The sequence below is a fragment of the Mesoplodon mirus genome, assembly GCF_964341445.2.
Source record: "Mesoplodon mirus genome assembly, chromosome: 16".
Classification (NCBI taxonomy): Eukaryota; Metazoa; Chordata; class Mammalia; order Artiodactyla; family Ziphiidae; genus Mesoplodon; species Mesoplodon mirus.
Genome location: NC_138992.1, coordinates 7,994,950 through 8,009,795, shown reverse-complemented (window position 1 = coordinate 8,009,795; position 14,846 = coordinate 7,994,950).

Genomic DNA, 14,846 nt, shown 5'->3' with positions numbered 1-14,846 from the left:
ACCGGGAAATTTACAGAAAATTTTTATTCCAGCAATCGTCTATGAGTCTTGGCAATACTCTCTTCCATTCTTGGGTGGGGAAAAATTAGGTGAATTCTAAATGTGTATTTCTTCAATGATGTTGGGTTGAATATATTTTTATACATGTGTTGGCAATTGGTATTTCTTATATGAATTATTTGTTCTCATCCATTGTCTGTTTTTCTGGTGGGATTTTGTTGAATTTCTCATTGTGGCCGAAGGTTACTTTGGTGTTTCCAATGAGCCGTGTCTCCTGGTACTCATGCCTTTGCTCCCTTCCCCCTTGAACCTGGGCTCCTCTGGTGACCTGCTTCCACTGATAGAGTGAAGCAGAAGTAACACTGGGACAGTTTCAGGGCCCAGCCTTCAGGGACCTTAGCAGCTTCTGCTTTGGCTTTCTTGGAAGCCAGTTGCCAGGATCTAGTCCTACCATCCTGACGCCACCGTACTGTCAGAGGCCCAGTCTAGCCATATGGACAAGCCCCAAGGTCGAAAACCGAGGCTCCAGCCAACAGCTCCAACTTGGCTCCCGGCAGCCAGCCATGTGAGTGGCCACCTTGGGAGTGGGTCCTGCAGCCCATTCCACCCACGGCTCACTGATGAGCAGACACGCAGAGCTGAGAGGAATCGGCCGTGCCAAGCCCTGTCCAGTTGCAGGATCAATAGCAAAATCGATCAAACAAATCAAATTGCTGTGTCAAGCCACTAGTTTGCAGTCATTTGTTATACCCCAGTAGCTAACCAAAACGCCTACAATTTATACAAATTCTACAGATTACAGTTTATATGTGGACAATATTAAATGTCCGAAGTTAACTGTCAGTGGTTCATTGTATTTTCTCCAGAATTTATTTGGCTGTTTATTATAGCTGATTGATTTAATCAAATCTATTCCTTTTACTCTGCACAGCTTCAGCTTTTGAGGTCATGCTTAAAGCTCCTGCTCGACTCAGTAAAGTATACTAATACTCCCCTATATTTCTGCTATTGTTTTATGTTTGTTTGTTTATGTTTATTTACTTTTATATGTTATATTGAATGTTTTCATTAATCTAGAATTCACACTGAACCAGGGCAGAGGTAGAGGAGAAGTCGGTGGGTGCCCAGGGCTTTCTCTGGACCTGAGGTGAGAAGATAGAGGAGGTGGGGTGGGAAGGGACCAGCTATCTGAGACAGCACAGTCAGCTGGAGGAGGGGTGGCAGGTGACATGGGGGCCAAGGGTCAGGAATAATCCAGATGCCTTCACCAGCCCGGGGCCTCTGGGCTCCCTCTGATGTGACAGTGGTGCCTCGTCCCCAGAGCCCGTCTTCTGTTCAGGCCCCCCTGGGTCCCCATGGCATGTGCCACGCCTTTATTGCTGAGAAGGTCACCAAGAGTCCCTTTACTAACACCACCAGTTCTGAAAATAGCCACGTTCAAGCCCACCTGGGAACGAGTTGTAGGTGGAAGAGGGGAGGGTGAACAATACCAGGGTGTGGGGCATCCTTCACGATGTCTGGCCTGTCCTTGACCAGCAGCCAATGTCAGGGATAAAAGACTGAACAAAAAAGGGGCAGGCAGGAGGCACACATCTAGGTTAAAAGAGACTTAAAATACGTCATACATGATGCACTGCACGGACGTTGATCAAATCCTGATTTGAAAGGAAGAAAAGAAACATAAAAGTTATTTGGGAGACAGTTCTGTACATTTGACTATGGGCTGGGTATTAAATGACATTAGGAATTTATCATTAATGATCTCAGGTGAGGTGATGGAGTGTGGTTATATGAGACAAGGCCCTTAGTTTTAGAAGATATTTGTTGAAGTATTTAGGGATAAGTGATCATGATGCCTGCATCTTATTTTCCAATGTTCCAGCAAATAAAAAAGCAAAATAAAAGTAAAATGCGAATCCTATTGAATCTTAAGAAGTAGTTATAAGAATGATCATTGTGTTGTTTTCAAAAATGAAAGATAAAATGCAGGCACGGTGCCAGGGAAAAGGAGACACAATCTCTTTGGGTCCTCTCTCAGTATTTTATCAAGATCCTCAAGAAAATGCCGGTCTGCCTCAGTGGTACTCTAGGGTTCAGGCCCCTCCGTCCCGGGGCTGAGTCTCTAAGTGCCCATCATCAGGGTCTGGGCATGGCAGAGGGAGTGTCCTCCCTCATGGAGCTGAACTTTATGTCTTAGGGATCCTAGAAACTCATCCAGGGCAGCCCTCAGCAATTTAAGGAACCTCTCTGAGGACTGGACGCAGCCTGGGAGGGGCGCCCAGCAAGCCTACCACCAGGGTGAGCTGAATGAAAGGGTATAGATGTGTGTGATATTCCTTCGCCCACCATAGGAGGTGTGTTGAGATCCAGGGTCTGGTCCACACGACCTCTCTGGTCTCCTTCCTCTGTCCTGCCAGGCTGTCCGGTCCGTCGATCACTGTGTCATGCATTGAGCCTGGCGATCGTTCTCTAGGGCGTAACTTAGAAACTGGGACACAGATCACTATTGATTGCTGGAGACCGTGAGCATTTCCCCATGGGGCTGGGAAGGTCATTGGCAGTTCATTTATTCACTCATTCAAGAACCTGGCTCTGCTCAAGTGCTGTTGACCTAGGGATTGGCAGATAAATGAGTCACAAACGGTGGTTAAGTCTACCATGGGCTTTGCCTTTAGAGTCAGCATGGCACCGCAGAATAAGAGGAGGGGCTTACCCAACCCAGGGTGAGGAAGGGAAAGCGTGGGGCAGGGAGGACAGTGAGTGGGGCAAAGGGGCTTAGGATGGTCTCATGAATGGCGATGTTGATCTTTACTGAGGTTCTTGCTCACGTCAATGTGGCAGGCATCATCGTCTTCAACCCTCCCAACAATCCTAAGAAGACCTGATTCTCATGCCCCATCTCATCCCCAGACGGGACATCACGGTTGAGAGAGGTTAGGTGACTTTCCCTAAAGGCAAGTGATGCGGGTGAGATCTGAACCCACCCATGAGGCTACCCACTCATGAGCTGTGCAGCTACCATCGGGCATCACTGCTTCTGCACAAAAGCCAAGAAGGGGAGAGCTGCCCATTAGAAGGGCAATGCGTTTGGCAGAGCAGGACAAAGGGTGTGAGGGGAAGGGTTGAGACCTAACGGGGCTTAAGCCACAAACCCTTTATTAGCTCACTTTGCCAGAGTGGAGACTATGCTCAGGGAGGTTAAGGGAATTGCCAAAGATGCACAGCCCCAGCGGCTGAGCAAGAATTCAGACCCATACTCTCCGCATGAGGACCTGTGGCTTTGAACACTACTGGGGTGGCCTGGAAAGCACTGGTTGACCTTGGTCTTGAGTGGGGCCAAGGTCAGCTGGGCCTTGGAGTGGAGTGGGAGATATGAGCAGGGGGCAGGGAGCAGGTATCTATTTTTTTTCTTTTCTAGTTAAATAAAAACTGGATAGCAAAAATGCTGCCTCAGCACTAAGCCCACATGTGCACAAGGACATGTACAAATGCATCGACTGGGCTGACTGGTTGAACTCCTCTGAGATGGGGCCAAAGCAGGCAAATATTTAACCACGGAAGGGACAGGTGTGTCCTGTGCTTCCCAGAGCCTACAGGACTCAGCCCCAGCGCTGACCCCAGGCACTCCTGAAAAGTGCTGTGTGAGGGCCCTGCCTGGGGACGCCTTCCCCTCCCCGCTCTCGCCTCCCCTGGGGGTGCTTCCTGGCAGCTCCAAGCCTATAGGGTGCAGGCTCCATCCTTTTCTGGGTCCTCAGTCCTGGTCAGCTAAGGGGCAGGCATCTCCTATAATCAGGTCAGAAACCCTTAGCTATAGAGGTTTCGGGGGATTAGGACTTCCGCTTTACAGACAGGGAAACTGAGGCCCAGAGCAGGGAACCCCTTGCCTAGAGTCCCACTAGCAGACGAGGGATACAAACTCAGTCTCCTGACACCCAGTCGGGGGCCTCATCCTTCTTGTCTTCGTCTGCTCAGGCTGCTGTAACAAAAGACCACAGACCAGGTGGCTTAAACAACAAATATTGATTTCTCACACTTCCGCAGGCTGAGAAGTCCAAGATCAAGGCAGATTTGGTTCCTGGCGAGAGCTCTCTTCCTGGTTTGCAGATGGCCACCTTCTTGCTGTGACCTCACAAGGTGGAGAGACAGCTTTCCTGTCTCCTGTACTTTTCACGAGGGCGTTAATCCATCATGAGAGCTCCACCCTCAAGGCCTCACTAACCCTATTCAACATATGAAAACAGTGAGCTTCAGAATGAGAAAAATAATCACATAGCAGGCAAGTAGCAGAAACAGAATTCTGCTGGGTCCCAAACCCATGAGACTGATTGAGATCAATCTCTGTGGGCAGGTTCCTGCACCTGGGAGAACAGGGATGGGCAGAGAGGCCAGAATGGGGAGTCCAGGGAAGGTAAGAAAGGAATCGGGGAAGCTGGGGCCTCCCCGCTAAGTCTGACCTACTTGTCCACTTTGCTGAGGGCAGCGCTCAACATGGGCACCACCCGGCCTGGACGGGTCCTCCCCCGGCTGGCTCTGAGCCCCAGGGTCCTGCCCCTCCGAGAGGCAGCAGTGGGTCAGGTCGGAGCTGTGCCAAGTCCCCCACTGACCTGCCCAGGCAAAGGTGGTGCTGATGTGGGCAGTGGGGAGGAGGGGAGGGGTCGGAAAACGTCTATGGCGTCCCAGGCTCCCTCTGCACCAGACCCTGGGGCAAGGCCATGCCCACAGGGCAGTGGTATACCAAGGGTCTCTCTCTATTCTCTCCACTTAGTACCAGAAAATGTTTCAGGAGGCTGACAACGTCTGCCCTGGGATCCTGGGATCTGGGATGGCTCACCTGAGCGGAGCAGCTCATGGAGAATAAAGGGACACTACGTCTGTTTGTCATTGCAAGGGTCAAGTACAGCCATCAGAGGAAATTCACAACAGCCAGAAAAGGTGAAAAGGAAAATAAGTTGCCTACGATCACACTGGCCAGAGACCACCACTGTGAACAAGTTGATGCATTTTCCTCCCACACCTTTTCTTGGTCCAGCAAGAGAGAGCGGAAGTAATTCACTCACTCACTCATTCATTCATTCATTCTGCTGGGTGCCAGGGACCCTTCTAGGCTTGGGGAATGTATAGTCTCAAGGTCTCTTCCCTGGCAAATTTGGATTCAACTTTTGCTCAGCCTCCCAGTGGCCCAGTGACTTTGGGCGGTGACTCCATGTTCCTGGAGTCTGTTGCAGAGTCTGTAAAATCAGAATCAGGAGGCACAGCTCAGTGCCAGCGGCCTGGGAGGCAAGCGTCTTGCGGATTGCTCTCAGGGGAATGGTGGTGATCATCAGTACACTCTCCCCAGGCTGCGCATCGGTCCCGGCGCCGGTGATGGGGATGGTCCAGCCCCTGTGGGTGGCTGGCCATTGTGTCTCACAGAGCAGGTCCATTCCAGCCGACACCCAGAGGCTCCGTTACACCCCGGGCTGCTCCCTGGAAAATGTCCAGCCTTATGCCTCAGTCTTATGTCTTTGGGTCACAAGAGCCAGTCCACACCTGTTCCAATCTGTGGCAGGACCCCATGGAGCTGGAGTTTAAACCCAGCCCTGGCTCCTAGAGAGGCTGGTCCTGACTGTCACATCACCCTCTCGTGTCTTGCTTTCCTCAGACCTAAAACAACGACAATAATGATTACCTGCCGTGAAGGGTAAATGAGATAACACCTACAAAATGGTTAGCACAGCTGCTTGTCACATGGTAACACCCGATAAAGATTAGAGATTTTATTACCTCAATTCCATTTGTGAGCAAGATGTAAGTTACCAAAAGTCTGCCTGGGAGGCTTCTCATAAGCTTTAGGGTGGGGAAAGCGGATTTAGTGGATCTCATGGTTTTATTTTATGGTCGCCTCCAGTTAAAGCCCTGGATGGCTGTATAATGAGCTGTGGTCATTATCGTTATTAAGTCACTGGTCTCTTCTCCAGACTGAGTACACTCTTCACGTGACGAGTGTCCCAGTGGGCCATGCCATAGTCTGTCACCAAAGGCCCCCCCAGGACGCCTCCCCAAGGTTTGAGGACTCTATGGTCCCTCCCACAGCCCGTCAGAACTACTTCCTCCTGACAAGAGCACTTCCTGCCACCAGGACAGACTTGCTGGGGAACAGGCTCTGCTCAGCCCACAGGCCTCTGCTCATGGAGATGGGGTTGGGGGCTGCCAACATCATTTTCTGAGGCACAGTTTCAAGGCATTAAATGAAATCACAGAGGATGAAAATTATTCCCAAGTTAATTCCTTAAATCCTCCCTGTTACGTCCAGGAGCAAGTCTCAGTTTGCTACTGGCGTTGACATTTCTCTAACACTTATTCTCCTTTCCTTGTAACAAGGAGAAAAGCAGTCTCTGTGCTCAGAAGCTCCCCTGGCAGCTGGATCTAGCTTGAATTTAATACCTCTTTTGCCTTTGATGGTGTTTATTTCTTCCAATGATTTCAATTTATGACCAGCAAAAGGGCTTCTCCACTTAGAACAGTGATGCAATGTTTTCCTTAATTTTTTATGTTTCAGTTTATATAAGGGAATCCATTAAAATTTTTTTAAATGTGAAGTAATAAATTTTACCTAACGTGCTTGGGTGATGGCGAAAATCATAAATGTAATATTCCAAAGGCTGCCGTTTGGGAAACATTACTCAGACACAAACATGAATCCAGGCAGGGGAAATGAGACCCCAGAAGGGGACGCCAGGCAACCAGTGTGTGGAGGAGATGGGACCACCCAGGGAGTCACATTTATTATGTACCTACTTTCCCCAGGTTACTCTTGCCACCAGCCTGCAAGATGCCACTTTCCCTGCTGCGGTTGTGAAAACTGGGTTTCAGAGACGTTAAGTGACTTTCCCAAAGTCACACAGCCGATTGAGGTGGAGACAGGACCAGAGGTCTCGTCCCCTGGGTCAGTGCCCTTTCCACCCTGGCGTGAAGCTTCCCCGTTCAAGGTCCCTTCTCCCCTCGCCTGCACATTTAGGGGGCTGAGTTTGCAAGTTCAGAGCTGTCTTTCCTGAGCACACCTCTGTCGTCAGTACTAACTCTAGTCCTGGTTACGCTGGCTCCATAGAGAGGGTGGGATTCCTCATGGTGCTCACCCTCCATGAAGTGCTGATCCTTCTCCTAAAACCGCACCAGACTCTCTCTATTTTCTCTTGCAAGAAGCCACACCTGGCCATTGAGAATTCTTGCACCAAGGAGCACCCTCTCGGACCTGGGGCCTTATTTATATTAACTTGACCTTGCACACAGCCTTGTGTGTTATCCCACTTTCAACCTGAGTACACTGAGGACCAGAGTGGTTCTGCCACTTACCCACTCACCCAGCAGAGAAGGGGAAGCACTGGCATTCCAGCTTGGTCCCCCTGCCCTTGACCTATAATTTCAGAGAAGCTTCCATCTCCCTTGACCGTAGTATCTCTGTAATAGCCTGAGTCCCTTAGCTCTGGGCTCTCTCCTGGGGCTGGAAGCATCGGCCACTTGATGCTGGGCCATCAGTTGTCACAACAGTTTCCTGGGACGAGGTGGGGCTGGGGGATGGAGGGGAGGCAGGAGCACCTGTTTCCTCTCCTAGAGACCCCGCCCCTGGGAGTGCAGACCCTTGGCTGCAAGGGCAGAACGGAGGGAAGAGTCTGGGCTGGGAAATCGGAAACCTCCATCCCCGATCACTCACTCACTCGTAGGGACGGACCTTGGGCAACTGTAGCCCCTCAGTTTATTCATCTGTAAAATGGGGAGGAGCTTCAGGAATTGTGAACGCAAGGGCCTTATGTGGCCCACAAACACTCTTTTGTTCCTTTCTTTCTTTATGTTCCCACACACCCCCCCGCCAACAGCAATTTAAAAAATCAAAACATTTCAAATAAAAATCCAACTGTCCAGATTTTTACTTGAAAAGGACAAAGCTGGCATCCGTGGCCTCATTTCCTGCAGGACACAGGTGGCTGGAGTAGAGTTCTGGCCACCCTGGGGTACGGGACACCAGCTCTCCAGACCTCCTCATCCCCCCTAAGCCCTAGGGTGTCCCCAGGTCAAGGGTCAGCTGCTTTCAGCAGTGCGTTTCTTCTGGTGGTTTATTACAAGGGAGGAATAATTCTCAGTATCTGTGTCTTTCTAAAGTGAGAGAGGAAAAAAGCTGAATAGAGAGTTTATCTAGGAAAGGAAAATTTTTCCTTTCTTTTACAATTTTTTGGTTTTTTGTTTGGTTTGGGGTGTGTGCACACACGCACGCGAACACGCTCACTTATGCACACATACACGCACACGTGCATGGAAATGACAGATCTTCTTATTTAATATGCAAAGTGGGTCTCTCATTTCCGTGGTGGGCTGTCTGCCCCTGGAGGCCCTGGAGAAGGCTGTGGCCCAGGGCTGGGAGAGCTGGAGCTTCCTTCCTGGGGGACAGGCTCTGCAGCAGCTGGCTGACCACAAGGCAGCCCAGAGGGTCAGCTGCCCGGAGGTTGAGTCCAGAATGCACTGTTTTGTTGTGTAATTAACACACAGTGTTCATTTTTAGGGCCTGACTTGGGAACCAGAGCCAAGAGCATTCCGAAGGGGTCAGAGGGAGCGTGTTTACTGTCAGGCTGGAGAAGGCACTTCCTCCAATAAGCCCTTGGGGTAATGCTTTCAAGATCCAGGACTCAGCAGATTCTCATCAGGCACCTATTGCGTGCAGGCTCTGGACCAGGCCTGGAGGGCAGTTCCATCAGTTAGATGCCGTCCCTGTCCTTAGGGAGCTCCAGGGCTGCCCGAGAGGCTGCCCTGTAAAGGGACAACCCCAGGGGAGTAAGAACAGTGACAGTGATAAGCCCAGGGAACTGTGGGGAGGAGGGTAGTGGGCAGGGAGGCTGGCGGCCTGGGGCGATGAATGCAGGGAAGGCAGTAGAAGGACGAGTTTACCTCTCTTAGAAGGCCATTTGCAAGTGTCTTCTTTTGGAATCAATGATTTCTTTTCCCGACTGCAAGTGTGTCGTTTGTTCTTTTTCCCCAAAATGTTAAATGCTATGAAATGTGTGATTTCAACCATACACGTGCATCGGAGATAACCTATGACCACTGTCGGCTGTGTACGTTTCTCCAGGATTTTCTTCCAGGCGTCAGCATAACCAAGACCCCTGGGGGCTCGCTTTGCTCCAGGCCTGAAAGCACCACATGGTTTCACTTATTTAATCTCCACAACAGCTCCGTGAGGAAAGTACTACCTGCACACCCATTTCTACATGGGGGAACTGAGGCCCAGTGAGAGTGAGTCACCCGGCTGGGTAGCACACAGGAAGGAAGTGGCAGGGCCAGGACACCTGGCTCCAGGTCTGAGCCCTGAACCCTGAGACACAGGAAGTCAAGATCCTCACCCACCCTCACCCACCCTCTCCCAGCTGGTCTTATTCTAGAACCCTTGGACTTAACCCCGCTTTCTGCTGCCTTCAACATAACGATTCAATATAGACACCTACTTGAAAAGGTTATTTGCCCAAATGGTCTCATGGTGTACTAAATATCCTGCATTTCAGGTACATCTTGTGCTATTTTCACTGTTACTACAAGTAAATCTACCTCCTTCGTTTCAAAATCTGGTACTCCAAATTCGAACATACCGTCATTGATCTGACCCATCTCTTCTATTTATGGTTTTTTGGGTGGTTTCCAGTTTTCTGCTTTTACACACAATGCTCCCATGGGAACCTTGGCAAAGACTGATGAGCATTTCAGCTGGACTGGTTCCTAGAAGAGGGACTGCCAGGTCAATGGTGTGGACATGCAGCCCAGACGGGCTTGCCAAGCCACCGCCCAGGAAAAACTGCTCAAGGGCTCACTTCCGTTTGCTGGAGCAGGAACGTCTGAGCTGGGTGGTGTTTAAATGCCTTTTCCCAGCCTCCATGCGCTTTGTGTTTCCATCTGTGCTCTTAGATGGCTTTGAGAAGGTCATTAAAACAAACAAACAAACAAACAATCGTGCAATTAACAAAAGCCGCGATGGGGTCAGCAGCTACAGTTCCCAGGAGGACAGGTTGGTTTGGTGGTCCTCGTGTGTAAGTCACTCGGAGGTGCCTCTTCCTCTCGGCAGCCCCCAGCCAGCATACACAGCCCAGAGAGCAGAATTCAAGCTGGACTTCAGCCTCCACGTGTGCCCCTGCGCAGGGTACAGCCTGACCAACCTCACATGTCATTCTAGTTGGGGCAGTGAGCTGGATCCCGGCTGCCTGGATTCAAATCCCACGTTTAAGTTCTATGAATCATGTGCTCTTGGACAAGCCACTTAAACTCGACGTGTCAATTTCCTGGTGTGAAATCGATGCCGGTTATAATACTGTCTCTCTGCCTAGGCAGCAGCTGTGAGAATTAAGTTGAAATATCTAAAGCCTTTAGAGGTGTACACGGTAAAGATTCAATAGATGATTTCTACCAGGCAGTTAATCATCCCGCTGGGCAGTTATTAAGGTCTGACCATCCCTCCCGGAGGCTTTGTTTTTCTCCAGCAAAAAGGCTTCCTTTGGCCTTCAAGGCTGCGTGTTTTAATGGAAAGATGCTCAATTTGGGAACCAGAGAGAAAGGAGCTGGGATCCTGACTCTCCCCTCCAATCCATGTGACTTCAAGCAACTCCCTTTTCTGGTCTGATCTTTACATCTCAGACTTTTGTGTATATATTCGAGACCTATCAGTGTACCTAGCCAAGAGGGGCCCCATGAATGCTGGCTTCTCTATCAATTCAAAGAAACCAGATCAGTAGAGGGTGGGAGGTGGGGAGCTGGGGACCAGGGGGGAGGAGAGGTGTGTGGAAGGATCCAGAAAGGAGCCCATATTTTTGGCTTCCAGGGCAACCTTCCCAAAGCCATCCATGGTGGCCAGATCCTGCCTTGCCAGACTCCCCAGGCCCACCGCAGAGCCATCCCGAGGCCAAGGCACCAGCAGGCTCAACACCTCAGGGCCCGGCACACCCCCTCCTCCAAGCCCACTCATCCTTCAAGACCCAGCCTCGTGCCACCTCCTCCTGGAAGCTTGGACATTTTCTCCAAACTGGAATTGTCCCCTCCTGGGATCTCCCCCAGCTCTTCTCTTGTACCTTTTAGCAGGGGCTTTGATTCCACCTGGATTTCAGCCCCTGTGAGCTGCTCTGTTCTCCCTGGGAGATGGAAGATTCCAGAGGGCAGAGGCTGGTGTAAAGCAAGGCAGGTGGGGGGCTGGGGGCTCGTAGTCATGAGGTTACCATCAGGCGGCTCCTGGGGCGAGGCACTTAACCTCTCTGCCTTAGCATGAGTCGGGGCGACGCTGGTCACCCTTTGCGAGCACCCACTCCACCCTGCTCTGTAGCTGGAGGGCTGCGTGCATTCTGTGGATTCTTAGAGCAGATGGGTTCTTCTCCGTCTTTCGCTTTTGTAGGGAAGGAAGCAGTGGAGACTCAGGAGATAGCAAGAGATTTGCCCAAGGACACGCAGGCTGTAAGGGGCAGAGCTAGGATTTGAACTCAAGTTTGCGAGTACATGCTCCCAAGTGCCACCTCCTTCACAGCCTTGCAGGTGAGAGAATCAGGGGAGAAGTTGATGGGGGAGAGTTCTGTATCCTATAAAACACGGCACATGGATTTCCGATAAGGAATTTGACCCGGCAACAGCATGCAGATGTTGATTGCCCTGAGTCATCGTGATTCGGGTTTTCGAGTCCAGGTAGAGCAAATGATGCCAGACCCCCAACCAATCCCTTGCCAAGCCGGGAGACCCACCCTGCAAGAGAAAAAGAGCTGGGGCCACAAGTCAGGAGATGCGTGTTTACCTCCCAGCTCTACCCTGACACTGCCGTTCTCCCCTGAGCCTTGGGAACCTGTTTTGCTGCGACGATTTGGAAGCAGCATGTGTGAAAGCCCTGGCCCCGTCATGAACATCATCACAGATGAGGAAACTGAAGTTTAGGAAAGTGAAAGAGTCCCCGGCCTTCTAACTCAGGTGAGCCAGCGGCATATTTAAACACCAGACTAGACTGCGTACGTTCATCCGCCCTGCAAGATGCCCGCACATGGGGTGTTTATATGAGAAATGCAGACCCAGGGGCTGACATCGCCTGGGTCTACGCCTTTCTCCATGCTGCCTGCCCCCAGCTGTTTATAACGCTATTGGAGTTTATTTCTGCAAGGCAGGCAGCAGCCTGCCCACTGGCACTTCGCTTGTTTTACGACTTCCACTTATAAGATGAGCTGAAACCCAACCAGATAAGGCCTGACCCAGTAAACAGCCTGTGGAATGACAAACGTTTCAGCTTGTCCCTGCAGTGGCCACACCCTGTGCCTCCTGTTGGCTGAAACTGCTGGAGATGTGGTGTCCCCCCCAAAGAGGTTGCACCTTTTATTTTTTTTGAAAATTGTGCGAAGAAGGGTGGAAGAGGTCTATTCCTGCAAAAAGTTTGTTTCTCACCCAACTGGCTCCTTGCTCTAAGTGGACTGGTGTAAAGGAAGAGCATTCTAATCACAGGTTCCTGGGCCAATATTAAAGCACCGGCTGTGTGACCTTAGAGCAAGTTACTAAACATCTCTGAGCACTGCTATCTTCAGCTGGGACAATTCCACATATCTACCACCCGGGCAAGGAGAAATAATAAGATAGAAAAAGCAAAAACAGTGCTGGCAGATGGATGATGCTTGGTTTCTGTTATTTTTTTTTTCTTTGCCTTACCGTTAGAAAGAGATAATTTTATCAGTTCTTTTTTCAGAAATGCGTTTTGGTCTGCAGAGACATGTGTTCATAAGATGTCGCTCCTGGGAATGTGAGAAAAATCACTCGGCCACGTTGCTTGCTGGTTTGTGAGTCTGTATCTAGGAGCTTACTAGATGGCTGCCTGTTGCATTATTTAAGCTGCCAGCATCTATTCTGCACCACTGTAGACCCAGACTCGAGCGAGGAGCCTGGGGGTTGAAGAAACCCAGGTCCAGTCTGCAGGAGCTCACAATCCAGTGGGAGAGGAGACAGCTCCAGCCAGAATGGACAAGCACCCCGGGGGACGCCCCCAGGGAGTTATTGCTTCAGACTGTGGGGCTCAGGGGGTGCATCCTGGAAGGGCTGGCATTTTAAGTGCCTTCAAATATGAGCAAGACTGCTGTAGGAAGAGCTGGGAAAAAAGTTATCCAGGCATAGGGAACAGTCATGGAATGACTACGGTGTCAAATTTGTTAAACCATAGTGTAGATAAGGGCTTCTGGAATGCTAGTTGGCACCAGAATCACCTGGAGGGTGTGTGAAAAAACAGATCACACAACCAAGATGTCCTTCAGTAGGTGAGTGGGTAAACTGTGGTCCATCCAGACAGTGGAATACTATTCAGCCCTAAAAAGAAATGAGCTATCAAGCTGTGAAAAGCATGGAGGAAACTTGAATGCATACAACTAAGTGGAAAAAGTCAAACTGTACAGTTTACATACTGCGTGATTCCAACTATATGACACTGTGGAAAAGGAAAAGCTATGGAGACAGTAAAAAGATCGGGGGTGGGGCTTCCCTTGTGGCGCAGTGGTTGAGAGTCCGCCTGCCGATGCAGGGTACGCAGGTTCGTGCCCCGGTCCGGGAAGATCCCACATGCCGCGGAGCGGCTGGGCCCGTGAGCCATGGCCACTGAGCCTGCGCGTATGGAGCCTGTGCTCCGCAACGGGAGAGGCCACAGCAGTGAGAGGCCCGTGTACCGCAAAAAAAAAAAAAAAAAAAAAAAAAAAGACCTCGTCTTGACCAGAGTACCCCATGATGTCTGAGGGATGGATTGCCGTGCCGTGACTCTTGGTAATGGAAGGTTATACAGACCGTTTGTTGGACTATAGGGTCAGCTGCTCCAACAGAGACAGGGTTAATCACGACCAGAACAAGAGAGAATTTTATTTCTGTCTCCTGTAACAGGCCAGGCTTGGGCAGCGCATGGCTGAAATGTCTGTTCCATGCTGGGCCCTGGAGGCACTCTGTTCTTTCCCTTCACTGCTCTGATATCCCTGGGGGTTGCTTCAATCCACAGAGGTGGAGATGACCTACCATCCAGCTTCTGACTGCACGACTCTGGGGCCACTTGCATGGGATGTGGTGAGAACGATGTTCCCGGGAGTTGTGCAATGTGGCCCCACGTTGCACCACAACCTCTGTGCAGAGGCAAAGCGGGAACGGGGGTGGGAAGGGGAGGGAACGTCCCTTGAAGACTCACCCTGGAAACTGCACACCTCTCTTCTGTCCACAAACCACACAGCACAACCTAGTCACGTGGCCTTGCCTGGCTGCAATGGACGTCGGGGTGGGAGTCAATGACCACGACCTGTTCTCTTTCCTGTCGCTCTGTGTAGCGATTCTTTCTGAAATTTCATACCCCGCCATCTGGCCTTCCTCCTCCTTTTATGGAAGGAACCTGCAGAGATATAGGTATTGCGGACAGTCGTTCGGTCCCATCAAAATTCTTTCGAAATCTTCTAACGTTGAGACAGAATTGTAACTTTGCATCAGAATCATCGGGGAAGCGGGTGCTCTTAAAAATACGGATACCCAGGCCCTCTTGCCAGAAGATCCAAATTTAATTTCATTGGGGTGGGGTTGGGACATTGGGCATGTTACAAAGCCTCCAGGGGATGCTGAGGTGCAGCCAGAGCTGGGAACGCCTTGACCAGGCTCACGCCCTGTTTTCTTTTTATTATTAGGTTGCGACTCTGGCTTCAAGGGGCTGGAAGATTCCGCCATATTAAAGAGGAGGTCTTCAATGATCTGCTTTGGAAGGCGGCGTCCAGGATGCATGCTATGGCTTGACATACACACCACCGCTTGGCTTGACATAAACAGCAGCTGCACCCAGGAGGGCTTTTTCTTCACTGTTCTTCCTT